The sequence below is a fragment of the Eschrichtius robustus genome, chromosome 1 (assembly GCF_028021215.1).
Source record: "Eschrichtius robustus isolate mEscRob2 chromosome 1, mEscRob2.pri, whole genome shotgun sequence".
Lineage (NCBI taxonomy): Eukaryota > Metazoa > Chordata > Mammalia > Artiodactyla > Eschrichtiidae > Eschrichtius > Eschrichtius robustus.
Genome location: NC_090824.1, coordinates 64,146,573 through 64,156,021, shown reverse-complemented (window position 1 = coordinate 64,156,021; position 9,449 = coordinate 64,146,573).

Below are 9,449 nucleotides of genomic sequence, written 5' to 3'. Positions count from 1 at the left end.
TTTACGATCTAGGGGAGGAGACAGGCATTTATCACACAAATGCCAGAAAAGCTGTGATCGGTGCAGAGGGGGAGAAGAAGGTGCTCGGAGAGGGTGGGGAGGCGAGCATCGCCCAGTCAAGCAGGTCAGGAAAGGCATCTCTGAAGAAGTGATGCACACACTGCCCTCTTCCTCCTTCCCCACCCACACGCGGGCTCACACACACAAAAGCACACCCACATAAACCAACATACCCCGTGCACTCCTTAACCTGAAGACAAGAGAGAGATTACCATAAATATGTCAATCTGCCCACCTCTCTTAGTGGCGAAAGGTGCCGTGTAGGTCAAGGCCGGGAGAAGGACGCTGATCTGGTCGGTTCTGCAGATGACAGGCTGCTTGAGATCCGTCTGTGGGACAGATACCTCCTGGAGATGCACTCTTAAAAGTCCAGATTTTCCCACTGGCAAATGGGCCAGCAACATTGCACTCACCTTCTGGAATGAAGATGCACGATTAGCATGTGAAATGACACAATTAATGGCCTGCTATTTAAATGTTAAAAGGTTTCTAGGTTAAGTAGCCTTCTGCTTAAACTTTAAAACTTTGATGGTTGATCACTATTTATTTATTTAGAAATATCAAGTACTGTTCATGAGTAAAACATTGGGGATAGAAAGCCAGATAGACTGAGATCTTCCTTCGTAATGTACCCAGTCTACCAGGGAAGAGAAGCAAGTTTACTGATTATAGTGAGATGCGGTAAAGGGTATTTTTATGTTATGTGTAGGATGCCATGATAGCCCAGAGAAAATCAGATTGGGGTTGTAAAAGTCTTCTGGGAAATGGTGCTTGAGCTGAGTATTGAAGGAAAAGCAGAAATGGCAGAATGAATGGGGTTAGGGTGGGGAGTATATTACAAACACAGGAGTATGGAACCCCTATATGAAGGCCTGGTGCTTTTAAAGAGCTGGAAGAATTTCACGTGGCTAAAGCAAAAAGAATGTGTAGGCAGCAGCAAGAGATGGGGCTAGATAGTAACCAGGGACCATATCCTGAAGGACCTTGTGTGAGGAGCTAAGGAATTTTTAACTTACTGTCTAAAAGTTAAAAGAGCCAATGGCTTGGACTTCCCTGGTGGCACAGTGGTTAAGAATCTGCCTGCCAATGCAGGGGACACAGGTTCGAGCCATGGTCCAGGAAGATCCCACATGCCACGGAACAACTAAGCACATGCGCCACAGCTACTGAGCCTGGGCTCTAGAGCCTGCAAGCCACAACTACTGAGCCCGCGAGCCACAACTACTGAAGCCCGTGTGCCACAACTACTGAAGCCCAGGCGCCTAGAGCCTGTGCTCCTCAACAAGAGACGCCACCGCAATGAGAAGACCACGCACCACAACAAAGAGTAGCCCCCGCTCACCGCAACTAGAGAAAGCCTGTGCGCAGCAACGAAGACCCAATGCAGCCAAAATAAATAAATAAATAAATAAATAAATTTATTTTTTTAAAAAAAGAGCCAACGGCTTAATAAGATTCGCTTTTTGGACAAGACATGGGAGTGAGCAATAGCCTGGAGGAAAAGAGGATCCAGTTGGAGACCTTACAGAGGTAGAAACTGTAAATGGGACATATATAAACCACATTCACTTGGGGCCTCCTTATCCCTGAGAGATCCAAGTACTCTCAGCCCTCCCGCTTCTGAATCTTACTGTGTTGGGCTTCTCTCTGTCCCTGATCCTCTTTGAGCTATCTCTCTTCAGATCTGTTTGGGCACAGGCAAGCTCACTTGTTCCTTTCTCTTCAAGAATTCCAAATACCTCTGCCCTTGGTGATGCTCGGTGAAATTTACACAAGGTTGGAAGCATCACCCATAGCTACCCTTCCCTCACTGGGCCAGCTCTCTAAGTGCCATTCCTACCAGGTAGTCCTCCCTGCTGTATGTAGCCCCCCAATCCACTGCATCTCTTCCGGAAAGCAGCCCTGCCAAGCCAATCTCCATCCCTCAGCTTTCCCGGGATTCCAGTGAACATAAATCCCTCCATCTCTCTAACGTTGATGACTGACTAGGAATGGTGAAAAGAGGCCGGGATCCTGGATAACGACAATATTCACAAAGAATCCAGGAGAAGAAGTCTGGCTGAAAAGATATGAATTCTGTTAGAAAGAGGCTGAGTCTGAGGTACCTGAGGGACATTTAAGTGGAGGTGTCCAGGGGGCAGTTGGGCATGAGGGTCTGGAACTTCAGAGAATCCTGAACAGGAGCTAGAGGCATGTGAATTTTCAATCAGCATTGGTAATTGAAGCCATGACTGCAGACGGGGTCAGCCAGGGAAAGCAGCCAGAGTGGGAAGAGCAGAGCACAGAATAAACCCAGCAGTGCTGCATTTAGGGGATGAGAGTCCAAAGGGAGCCAATAAAGGGCACTCAGAAGGAACTAACAGATTTGACAGCAAGGAGGATTAGACAAATGGGCAAAGCCAAGGGAGGAAGGGACAGCCAGTAAATCAAATGGCTCAGGGAGGATCCGGGAAAGGAGGAAGGGAAGTGCCAGTTTGTTTTGTCCACATGGGGTTCAACTGATGATTCATTCACTGTGGAGTGATAAGGGCAGAAACCGGATTAGAGAGGGAGTGGGAGGTAAGAAAAGAAGAGAGCTGATCAGCCTTATCTTTGCAGGAAGGTTGGGGGGGATGATAACAAGAGTTTTTTGTTTGGTTTGATTTTCAGATGGGGAAAGTGTGAGCAAGTTTAGGAGCTTAGAGTAAAAATACAGGTGCAAATGGTGGGATGGGGAGGCCAGATCTAAAGCCTTAATAAACAGGAATCGGTAGCTCTTTTCCTAAGAGGGGAAGGATAAGAAGATGGGAGCCAGACGGACATAAACATGGAAGAGTAAGTTAAGGCACTCCCTACTTTACAGCCTGTCTCTGTAAGGAAGTAAGGCCTTCTGTTGAGAGTGAGCAAGATGTTGACGTGGACAGTTGGAAAAGGAAAAGGGGGAGTGGGAGAGACTGCCTAAAGCTGCGTAGGGATCATCAGGCAGGAAAAAGCATATCAATTTCACCAGCAATCCACAGGACCCATGTATGGAACTGGAGAGGATGAATTAGGAGGCTTGCTCCAGGGTGGAGTCTTGCTGGCTGAGTACAAGGGAGAGACAAGGAAGCAAGAAGGTTGGTGGGAAGAGAATCATTGAAATAACGGCTGTGAGAATTGGATCAGAGATGGAAGTAAATGCAGAAAAGTAAAAATGGAATCGTCAAGAGCTGTGCAAGGGCTTCCCTGGTGGCGCAGTGGTTAAGAATCTGCCTACCAATGCAGGGGACACAGATTCGAGCCCTGGTCCGGGAAGATCCTACATGCCGTGGAGCAACTAAGCCTGTGCACCACAACTACTGAGCCTGTGCTCTAGAGCCCGTGAGCCACAACTACTGAGCCCACATGCCACAACTACTGAAGCCTGTGCACCTAGAGCCCATGCTTCACAACAAGAGAAGCCACCACCGCAGTGAGAAGTCCTCACACCACAATGAAGTGTAGCCCCCGCTTGCCGCAACTAGAGAAAGCCCATGCGCAGCAACGAAGACCCAACGCAGCCAAAAATAAATTTAAAAAAAAAGAGCTGTGCAAGGTTGGGAACTGCAGGACTACATGAGTGGGAGAGCTTCTGTCCTGGAGGAGAATAACCACGGATATGCTGCCAAAGCCTGAGATCACAACGACGGGCCAGTCCAAGGCAAGGACGGGCACAGGTTGTGACCATGGGACAGGCAGCCAGAGTGGGGTGGAGAAGTAAGGGACCGTCGTTGCCAGTGGTGTTGGCAGGGCTGGCCACATGAAAGTTGAAGTTATCTAGGATGGTGGCAGGACTAAGGGTTGAGAGGAAAAGTCCACAGACCAAACGTCAAAGTCTTCAGGGAGCACTGAGAAAGCTCCAGAGAGTGGAACGGAGGGGGCAAAGCCCGGTGGCATGCGGTCTTGCTTAGGATGCAGTAATGGGGACAAGAAGAAGGCCAACCTGCCTTGCCCACAGCGCCGTGGTGGGAGGAGATGAGCCCTTCCTCAGGGGATGGGGATATGCAGAGCATCCACCATGAGGTCAACAGTAGAGGAGACTTTGTTTATATGGGAAAGGAGAGTCTGGCCCAAGAGAGGGTCGGCAGGGAGGGCTTGGTGCAAGGATGTGTCTAGACGAAGGAAATGCCAGAGCAGAATGGGAAGATGGGACATTGGTACCTTAGGGAGGTAGTGCTAATGACAACATGGGCTAGGCTGACCTCCAGATCTGGCTTCCAGAAACATCACTGTGGACACGGCAGGCCCCAAGTGGTGTCCAGGGCTAAGGGGCAACCACTGACTGAAGTCCAATCAGCAAGCCAGGACCTTTGCTCATTCACAGCCTGTCTTTCAATTTCATGTTAGTAAGAAGTCATTTTGGGCCTCAGCAAAGCTCAGTCCTGGGGTAGCAGGTCATGCAGTTGATAAAAGTGACCAATAGCCCGTGCAAACTGCCCACCTCAGGCTCCTGCCCAGACAGGGGAAGGGGAGGGGGAAACATATCAGCCCAGGGCTTCCAGCTTCTGCAAAGAGGAGTCCTAGGTAATAAGTGAGTGGCACAATTAGGTCTAAGTGTGAAAGAAAACAATGTACACTGCAGCATCTTTACAAGAAACACACACACACACACATATACACATCCATGCACAACCGCGTAGCTGTATTCATGAGTAAGATCAACGCCTGACTGACATATAATGAAAGTAACTTAATTCAACCAGCATTTATTAAAGATCTAGTTCCTTTCTATCTATTTAGATTTGTATGAAAGTGAATAGCTCTTAGTTGAATGTGACAAATGAACATCTGTATTTGCAAATTTTTGTATGTGTTTTGTACCACAAGAAACATTTGCCAACTAGCTAGCTCTCCTTCCCAGCACAGTTTCAGAGCTTGTCTTCCTAACTGCCCAACTTCTCTACAATTCTCTCTCACTCTGTGCTCATGAGTGGCCCCTACAATGCTCTGCCAGTACTCTGAGACCCTCACATTTCCCCCCAGCCTCCAAAGGGTTCTCTCTAATCTGTAAAGCCACTCCCTCTGCTTAGACTGAATGTCACCCTTTGTCCAGCTCCTCAAGAATCTCCTCTCTCCCCCCATACTTCCCTGCAGCCTCAATACATTCTCAGCCAATCTTTCTGCCCCTACTTTACCCTTCAAATCCTTTTTGAAATGAGAGTATAAAAAAAATTATCAAACTGTCTTCCTTTTGCCACTAAGCACCTATAGTTGTGGTGATACCCACAGCTGCCACCTCCTCTCCTCCAGGACCTTAACACCTAGTCCCAGCCACCCCTCAAAATACATGATGTCTGGGTTCGACCTCAACCCCCTCCTGAAACCATTTACTCAAGTTTACCAGGCTCAATGGAGTTTAATCATCCCTCTTCTCACTCAGCCTCTCTGCAGCATTTGACACTGTTGAACATTTCCAGCTTCTAAAAATTCTCCATAGTCTTGGTTTCTACCACCCCACACTATCCAACCCTGTCTTGGAGTTCTCACTACTCCTTTGATTCAACCCTTTTTTCTTCCCCATCCCTAAAGACTTGCTGGCCCCTCTAGCTCTCTCCACTAATGCCCCCTTCCTTCTCCACTCATGCATGCAACCTTCCCTTTGGATTCCGAATATCACCTCGAGTCTTTTTCCTAACTGCTGGCAGAATATGTCTAAATATAATTAAAATAAGAATAAAGGTTATTGGGCTTCCCTGGTGGCGCAGTGGTTGAGAATCTGCCTGCCAATGCTGGGGACACGGGTTCGAGCCCTGGTCTGGGAAGATCCCACATGCCGCGGAGCAACTGGGCCCGTGAGCCACAACTACTGAGCCTGCGTATCTGGAGCCTGTGCTCCGCAACAATAGAGGCCGCGATAGTAAGAGGCCCGCGCACTGTGATGAAGAGTGGCCCCCGCTCGGCGCAACTAAAGAAAGCGCTCGCACAGAAACGAAGACCCAACACAGCCATAAATAAATAAATAAATAAATAAATAAATAAATAAATAAATAAATAAAGTTATTAAAAAAAAAAAAAAAAGGAATAAAGGTTATTGTTACATAATTGGTCCTTCCCAGCTTTCAAATTTCAAAGTGCTCTCACATCCATTATCTCATTTCCTCAGAAATGAGAGCAAGTACAATCCCTATTTAATAATTATGGACACTGGAGTTCAAAGACATATTCAAGTCCAAACTAATCTTGCACCCAAAACTCACTTTTCTTATCTCTATTAATGGTGAAAACTACTTTGAACTCCAGGCCAGAAACCATGTACCAGTTTTAATTCTCTTGTCTTCTCCCCACTCCTGATTTCCCTCCCTAAGTGATATGGAGTCATTCTCCCAAGTATCTTAGATTTGCCTGCTTTGGTAAGATCTACCCATAATCTCACTTTTTTTTTTTAAATTAATTTATTTTATTTATTATTTATTTTTGGCTGCATTGGGTCTTCATTGCTGCACGCGGGTTTTCTCTAGTTGCAGCGAGAGGGGGCTACTCTTTGTTGCAGTGCGCAGGCTTCTTATTGTGGTGGCTTCTCTTGTTGCAGAGCATGGGCTCTAGGCGCACGGGCCTCAGTAGTTGTGGCGCGCGGGCTCAGTAGTTGTGGCTCGCGGGCTGTAGAGCGCAGGCTCAGTAGTTGTGGCGCACGGGCTTAGTTGCTCTGCGGCATGTGGGATCCTCCCGGACCAGGGCTTGAACCCGTGTCCCCTGCATTGGCAGGCGGATTCTTAACCACTGCGCCACCAGGGAAGTGCCCATCATCTCACTCTTATCAAGATAATGAGCTGGCTGTTGTCATCCAAACTTGGCTTATCAGCTACCACTGCCTATTCCTGCTTGAAAACTTTCATCCTGAAAATACTTGCAGCCTATGAGAAGAGGATGACAGATTTTCAAGAAACTATCCCATGTTGTTTGCATCCTGAAAGTTTTCACTTGAATCATGTTTTCAGTTAAAATGGCCCAGGAGTTCACCAATCCATTCCCCGACCGCCCACAGTATGGCAGCTGTGCCAAGGCTGGGTTACAGAAAGCCCAATGCAACATGGCTGCTGCCCTCAGTGTCTATGGTCTAATGAGAAACATGTCCCCATGTCCCATGGAAAGAATGTTACAATTAGGTTTAAAACTGCTGTGAGTGCCTCGTTCACCAGGGGCTGTAGGAGTGGCAGGGCGGGTCACCCAGAGCCACCCTTTAAGGAGACACACGTAATGGCAAGGAAAACACGGGATTCATCCTGCCCACTAGGTTCTCATGATATTCCTGCAACAGCAGCCATAGAGGAGACTGCTCATAGAGAAGTCTGAGGCTGAGGAGGCAAGGAGGCTGGGGACGCAGAGAAGGCTGGGGAGGCGGAGGCACATAGGCTGCTGGGAGAAGAGGAAGGCAGGGAGCAGTGTCTGGCTGGAAGGGTGGGGTCCTGCAGGTAGATCCAAGAGCAAGAGCCAAAGTTACCCTTTCAGCTATCCACAGCTGCAAACCTGCTTGTCTCTTTAGCAAATGAATGTAAACTAGAGGCCCACTTAAGCCTCACATTAACAGCTCCTACTTCCTCTAACTCAGTCTGCTTTCCAAGTACAAATACAATAGTGATTTCATGTTTAGTTTCCTTTATGTTGCAAATAAATAGCTGGCCTTGTCTGAGGTGTCATTCTTTGTAGCCTTTTTAATAACCTCTATAGAAATATAATTTATCTTAAAACTTTTCTGTGAGGACTCTCCTGGTGGTCCAGTGGTTAAGAATCCTCCTTCCAATGCAGGGAACGCAGGTTTGATCCCTGGTCAGGGAACTAAGATCCCACATGCCGCGGGCCAACTAAGCCTGCGTACCACAACTATTGAGCTCGCGCACCTCAACAAGAGAGCCTGCCTGCCGCAAAAAACAGAGCCCACGCACTCTGGAGCCTGCGCGCCACAACTACAGATCCCACACACCCTGGAGCCTGTGCGCCACAACTAGAGAGAGAAAACCTGCACGGCGCAACTAGAGAGAAACCCGAGCAGACTGCACACTGTAATGAAAAAGATCCTGCATGCCTCAACAAAGATCCCGTGTGCCGCCAACTGGGACCCAACACAGCCAAAAAAAACAATATGGAAAATAAATAAATATTTTTTAAAAACCCAAATCTTTGCTGTGAAAAGTGAATCATTCTGACAGGTGATCATCAGTCTTAGGGTGCTGAAATTTTCAAGTCTAAAATTCATATGCAGGAGATTTGGCTACTTTAAGGAGATATTTGAACTGCTCAGCAGTTCACCTATGAGGCAGAATTCTACAAAATAATCATTTGGTAAGGTAAAATAACCTCCCTTGTATGACTTTGAAAATTATGTCAAATAAGTTTTGAACTCTGCTATTTATTCTAGACATAATTAAATCAACTTAAGGTTCTGGAAGAGCTCATCCAAAACTTAAGGGGGAGGTGGTTTCCAACTATGTGCTTAAATTGCACATCTACTCATTAAAACTAATTCGTGTTTTCTGTCATTAATGCTATAACTCCATGCTTCCTACTGCTGAATTACAATCCCATCTGGAACGTATATCACACAGGCCAGGGATTCAGGAGCAGCTGCCCTGTATCATTATGTCACATTACGTGTTATCTCATTATAATTTTATAAATTATATGTATAATAAAAGCTGGATTGATTACATGACATTGCCCTAACAAGTTCTAGGAATTGGTGTCTCTGATACTCTCCTAAAACAAATCTTTATGCTGGCCGAGTACTAATACTGAAATTCAACCAGTGTCAACACACTCTGAAGACCTGTCAGAATTCTCTCAAAGTCTTTAGATAAGCAGAGTAAGACAAGGAAAAAAAATCAATCAATCAATCTTTCTCCCAAAATTCAAAAATAAGAAAGGCTTCAGAAGCCACTATGGAGCATAGTATGGAGATTCCTTAAAAAACTAAAAATAGGACCCCCCTGGTGGTCCAGTGGTTAAGCCTCTGCACTTCCACTGCAGGGGGCACGGGAAGCTCCACATGCTGCCACAGTGTGGCCAAAAAAAAAAACTAAAAATAGAGCACCACATGATCCAGCAATCCCACTCCTGGGCATATATCCAGAGAAAACCATAATTTGAAAGGATACATGCACCCCAATGTTCATTGCAGCACTATTTACAATAGCCAGGACATGAAAGCAACCTAAATGTGCATTGACAGATGAATGGATCAAGAAGATGTGGTACATATATACAATGGAATATTACTCAGCCATAAAAAGAACAAAATAATGCCATTTGCAGCAACACGGATGGACCTAGTGTCATACTGAGTGAAGTAAGTCAGACAGAGAAAGACAAATATCATATGATATCACTTATATGTGGAATCTTAAAAAAAATGGTACAAATGAACCTATTAACAAAACAGAAATTGAGTCAAGATGTAG